We start from the raw sequence: 6,510 nt of genomic DNA on the forward strand, positions 1-6,510 counted from the left end.
TGTTCGGTAGGCTTGATCCTAGCAGAAATAAATGATACCAATCTTTGGCAACAGTTTTCAGATCAGACTTGGCTAGGCTGACATGCACCTCATCCCTCATTCTCCACTCAGCTCCTTCTATGCAAATTGTTTGAAGAATATGATTATAATCAACATGCTCAGCCCGGTATTCTTCATAATCATCATGCATAATATGAGGGATGCCATATAAAGTATTTATTGTATGTGCATCAAAGGCTACTATTTTTCCTCGCACCAACACCTTCAATTGTTCATGCCTAACCTTGAGGTTAGCATAGAATTCTCTCACCAATGAAATGACAGCATCTTGTGGCTGCCTGCCAAACTCCTCCCAATGCCGAGCAGTAAGCATTAAACCAATTTCGGACCGGGGAAAACTCAAATTAAATCCCCTCTCTTTTATAATGCTTTTATTCAAAATTCTCCCATAATTTTCCTCAGCTATTTCGTTCCAAAATTTGTTTTCATCATATTTTGAAGATGATGATGCACCCTTAGCTTGTTTCTTTCTAGGAGGCAATTTTATCAAACACCTTGAGTTCAACAACTTCCCCTTCAATCAATTCACAAAATTAAATGATTCTTCACTCCCCCAAACTTATTTACCACAATAACAACACTCCAACAATTTTCACACCAATATAATCCACAATTTCAAGAATTTACTCCACTAAATGTAATTTCTTCCATATCCAATAACACCAAATATTTCGAATTTAAAGCAAATGTAGTATTGATTTGCTCACCTTGATTGTTTAAATGTTTCTTGTGGAACAAAATCAAAGCTCCATTCAATACTTGAAGAAATTTTCGAGCCCCTTTGAAACCCTAGGTTTGGTGTTGATTTTGTTGAAAGGAAAGGGATATTTGATGGAATGAGTGAAGCTATTTGGTTGTGTAGTGGAGAATTTGTGCTTGGAAGAACAAATCTTGAGTGTGGAGTGTGTTTTGAGAAGATGAAATTCGAAATGGAGGAGAGAAATTGAAGAAGGGTTCTTCGGTAATGTCTAAATTCTGCCCCAATCTGATTTTTAAAACATCGACCGCGGGTGCGGGTTCAAGGACCGCGGGTGCGGTGTGCTCTCGGCAATTCAGTGACCTTTGATTTTCATCGACCGCGGGTGCGGTTCTTTTTGTAGCGCGGGTGCGCTGAGGCTACTGGAATTTAACTAGTTTTCGACGTTCAGCGACCGCGGGTGCGCTCAAGACTTACCGCAGGTGCACTATTGCTACTGTAAATTTAACGCGGGCGCGGTGTGTAGAGACCGCGGGTGCGCAGTGCTCTCGGCAAAAAAATTTATTTTGTAATTCCAAGAAACCGCGGGTGCGCTGCAACATGGACTGCGGGTGCGGTACTGCTTCGGCAGAAAATTTTTTCTCTCCAATTTTTTTTTAGTCCTGAAAAGAAAACCATTTTAATTCATAAAATTTTGGAAAGATACAAGAACATACTATTAAAATACACAATCAAAAACAATAAAACAAGAATAAAAAAGAAGACCGAAAACGAAATATAATAGAGAAACACAAATTTGGGTTGCCTCCCAATAAGCGCTTGGTTTAACGTCTTCAGCCAGACTGTCACTAGTCTGATCAGTTTGGTTCGCTCAGCTTGACATTGTCGATATTCCTCAATTCAGTCCCATAGTATGGCTTGACTCGCTGTCCGTTCACCTTGAAGGTCCTCCCATCATTGCATTTTAGCTCAATTGCCCCATAAGGAGACACCGTTTCCACAACAAATGGCCCTGACCAACGCGACTTTAGCTTACCAGGAAACAACTTCAGACGGGAATTGAACAATAGTACTTGTTGTCCTGGTTTTAGCTCCCTTTGTACAATGAGTTTATCGTGCCACTTCTTGGTCTGTTCTTTGTAAATCTTGGCATTTTCATATGCATCATTGCGGAACTCATTCATTTCATTTAACTGTAGTTTTCTGCCTTCGACAGATGCTTTCAAGTCAAAGTTCAACTTCTTAACTGCCCAGAAAGCTCGATGCTCCAATTCTAGTGGCAAGTGACAGGCTTTACCAAAAACCAACCTATAGGGAGACAGTCCAATAGGCGTCTTGAATGCGGTCCGATAAGCCCACAGTGCATCATCCAACTTCATTGCCCAATCCTCCCGGTTTGTATTGACAGTCTTTTCCAGTATTTGCTTAATTTCCCGGTTGGATACTTCAGCTTGTCCATTCGACTGAGGATGATATGCTAGTGCCACTTTGTGCTTCACACTGTATTTAGCCAAAAGTGAGGTGAAAATTTTATTGCAAAAATGCGTACCTTCGTCAGTTATGATGTCCCTCGGTGTTCCAAATCTGGTGAAGATGTTCTTGTGCACAAACTTAACTACAACACGAGCATCATTAGTACTTGTGGCGATTGCTTCCACCCATTTCGAAACATAATCTACAGCTAATAATATATAAGATTGACCAAAAGAAGGGGGAAAGGGTCCCATGAAATCTATGCCCCAGACATCAAGAAGTTCCACTTCCAAAATATTTGTCAGTGGCAATTCGTGACGCCTAGAGATGTTTCCTAACCTTTGGCACCTATCACATGATTTCACTAAGGGATAGCTATCCTTAAACAAAGTCGGCCAGAAAAAACCTGATTGCAATACCTTAGCTGCAGTTCGTGTAGCTCCAAAATGTCCACCGTATGCGGATGAATGACATAGCTCAAGAATTTGGTGTGCTTCGACACCGTTAACACATCTCCTAATCACTTGGTCAGCACATCTCTTATACACACAAGGTTCATCCCAGAAGAAAAATTTGATATCATGGAAGAACTTCTTTTTCTGATGGTGGTTCAGATCTGGAGGAAGAATACCACAAGACAAGAAATTCGCAATGTCAGCGAACCAAGGGAGTACTGAACTTACCTCGAAGAGTTGTTCATTCGGAAATGTTTCCTGTATTACTCCTTCTTCTTTCCTAACATCTAGCTCAAGTCTTGACAAGTGGTCAGCCACTTGATTCTCTCTTCCCTTCTTATCTTTGATCTCAAAGTCAAATTCTTGCAATAGAAGTATCCACCTTATCAAGCGTGGTTTCGCATCCTTCTTGGCAAATAGGTAGCGAATGGCTGCATGGTCAGCAAAAACAATTACCTTTGTGCCGATCAGATATGGCCTGAATTAATCGAAGGCAAATACTACAGCAAGCATCTCCTTTTCAGTCGTGGTGTAATTTTGCTGCGCAGCATCCATAGTACGGCTTGCATAATAAATTGCCCTAAACATCCTTTCTCTTCTTTGGCCCAATACCGCACCAACGGCATAGTCACTTGCATCACACATAAGCTCAATGGGCTCCTTCCAGTCCGGCACTATCATGATTGGTGCTGTCACCAATGCCCTCTTGATTTTCTCGAAAGCCTGCAAACAATCATCATCAAATATGAATGTGGAATCTTTTTCAAGTAAATTACATAAGGGTTTAGTGATCTTAGAAAAATCTTTAATAAATCTCCGATAAAACCCCGCATGTCCTAGAAAGCTCCTTATTCCTTTGATGTTCTTTGGTGGAGGAAGTTTTTCAATTGCAACCACCTTGGCTCTATCCACCTCTAATCCCTTAGATGATACTTTATGTCCCAGGACAATGCTCTCTTGGACCATAAAGTGACATTTTTCCCAATTAAGAACTAGGTTCTTTTCTTGGCATCTCTGCACCACAAGGGATAAGTTATGTAAACAATGATCAAATGAGGAGCCAAATACCGAGAAGTCATCCATGATTTCCTCCACCATGTCTGCAAATATAGCCATCATACACCTCTGAAAAGTGGCCTGTGCATTGCATAGCCCAAAAGGCATTCTCCTAAAAGCGAACGTGCCATAGGGACACGTAAAAGTAGTCTTTTCCTGATCCTCTGGTGCTATAGCTATCTGGTTATAACCTGAATAACCATCTAAGAAGCAATAATGACAATAACCAGCAAGTCTATCTAGCATTTGATCAATAAAAGGCAATGGAAAATGATCTTTTCGGGTGGCATTGTTCAATTTTCTATAATCCATACATACTCGCCAACCAGTTATAGTACGAGTAGATATCAGTTCATCATGTTCATTTTTAACCACAGTTATTCCACCCTTTTTCGGTACTTGTACAGGAGACACCCAACTGCTATCAGAAATAGCATATATCACACCAGCATTCAACAATTTAGGCACCTCATTTTTCACTACTTCTTTCATTGCCGGATTTAATCTCCTCTGATGGTCCACATAAGGAGTATATGACTCCTCCATTAAAATTTTATGCATGCATATAGTTGGCCTAATTCCCCTAATATCAGAAATCGACCATCCCAAGGCAGTTTTATATTCCCTCAATACTCTCAATAATTTATCTTTTTCATCAATAGTAAGGGAGGAAGATATGATTACCGGATATGTCGACTTCTATCCTAAGAATGCATAACATAGGTGGCTTGGCAGTTCCTTCAAATCAGGAGAGGGTGATATTACCTCTATTTTCTCGTCGACGTTCAACTCCTCAATCAACACATTCGTTTTCTTTTCTTTATGAAATACTTCAAGAGCCACCAGTTGCTCTTTCACTTCCCAGTCGTCTTCACTAACAGCTTCAGCAGCTCCAACCAAGCAACTCTCCAAAGGGTCCCTAGTTCCTGCACAGTCAAAGTATACAAATGAGTTTATAACATCAATGCTTTTACAAGTACTTACCTCATTTGATCCATTCATGGCATGATAGATATTAAAAATGACTTCTTCTCCACCAACTCTCAAGGTGAGTTCACCCTTATGCACATCTATCAATGCCTGTCCAGTTGCCAGGAACGGTCTCCCAAGGATTAATGAAGCATCATTATCCTCTTCCATATCTAGAATCACAAAGTCTGCAGGAAAAATAAACTTATCCACTTTTACCAATACATCCTCGACGATCCCACTTGGATACTTAAGACTTCTGTCTACAAGCTGTAGGGTGATAGTAGTTGGTTTAACTTCTCCAAGCTCCAATTTCCTAAAAATAGAAAATGACATCAAATTAATACTTGCTCCTAAATCACATAAAGCTTTACTACAATGAGAACCACCAATAAAACAAGGAATAGTAAAACTCCTTGGATCTTTCAATTTTTGTGGTAGTTTCTTTTGTAGGATGGCACTGCACTCCTCAGTAAGCTTCACAGTCTCAAACTCTTGCAGCTTCTTCTTTTTAGACATCACATCTTTAATGAGCTTAGCATAGTTGGGCATTTGCTCCAATGCATCAGCAAATGGTATATTGATGTGTATCTTCTTAAAAATTTCAAGGAATTTTGCAAATTGATCATCTAAACTCTTCTTTTTGAACCTCTGAGGGTATTGAATGGTAGGCTTAAATGCAGGAGGTTGTACAACTTTTGTCTTAGAGTCCTCAACTTTCTTCTCTGTTATAACCTCAAACTCAACATCTTCCACGGACTTCTCACTTTCCACCATCTTCTTGGGACTTTGAACCTCCAATTCTTTTCTGCTCCTCAAAGTGACTGTCTTGCACAGCTCTTTTGGATTAACTTCCGTATTACTCGGAAATTGACCCCTGTTCTGATCTCTTAAAGCATTAGCCAACTGTCCAATTTGCGTCTCCAAAGATTTCATCGTAGCACCCATGTTTCCTATGTGAGTCTCCATGCTATCAAGCCGAGACTCAGTTCTAGCCATCCTCTTCCCAGATTCAGCCACAAATGTACCTACCAAATCCTCAAACGAAGGCTTTCCCTCTCCTTTTGATGTATTGAACCCCGGGGGAGGATTCAACACATTCTTATTGTTTGCATAAGAAAAATTTTCATGATTTTTCAAGCCAGGATGAGAAGTGTTAGGGGGAGGGTTACCTCGATATCCACCGTAGCCACCAAAATTCCTATTGTTGATATAATGAGCTTCATCAGGAATATGTGGTTCTTCAGTAACAACCGATGCATTTTCAACCTCTGATGTACTAGCCTTATTCATAGCTGCAATTTGAGTTGTTAAAGCTGAAACTTGAGCGATGAGTGATGTAATAGGATCTATGGCATAAATTCCAGCTTGCTTCTTTACTCCCGACCTCTCAGACGGCGACTGATAACTGTTAATGGTCATCTGTTCAAGCAAATCATATGCTTGATCAGGTGATGTTGCAAATATCGTGCCACCAGCTGCTGCATCGACAGTGCCTCTTGTTTGTCCATTCAAACCATTGTAAAACAATTCAATCTGTACCCAATCTTCAAAACCATGGTTTGGACACCTACTTAACAACTCCTTATACCGTTCCCATGCCTCGTATAATTGCTCAAAGTCAGTCTGCCTAAAAGTGCTTATCTCAATTTTCAACTGTGCAGACTTTGCAGGTGGAAAATATTTAGCAAGAAACTTGGTTGCTAACTCCTGCCATGTAGTGATACTCCCCAAAGGAAGCGATTGGAGCCATCCTCTTGCTTGATCCCTAAGAGAAAAAGGAAACAAACGCAATCGAAT

General features: G+C 40.4%; 1 pseudogene; it reads right to left on the reverse strand.

Annotated features, from left to right (window-relative positions):
- Window positions 1-1,614: 1,614 nt before the first annotated feature.
- LOC140989420 (uncharacterized) overlaps window positions 1,615-6,510 on the reverse strand; it is a 17,174-nt pseudogene continuing 12,278 nt past the window's right edge.

Source organism: Primulina huaijiensis, chromosome 12 (assembly GCF_012295235.1).
Source record: "Primulina huaijiensis isolate GDHJ02 chromosome 12, ASM1229523v2, whole genome shotgun sequence".
Classification (NCBI taxonomy): Eukaryota; Viridiplantae; Streptophyta; class Magnoliopsida; order Lamiales; family Gesneriaceae; genus Primulina; species Primulina huaijiensis.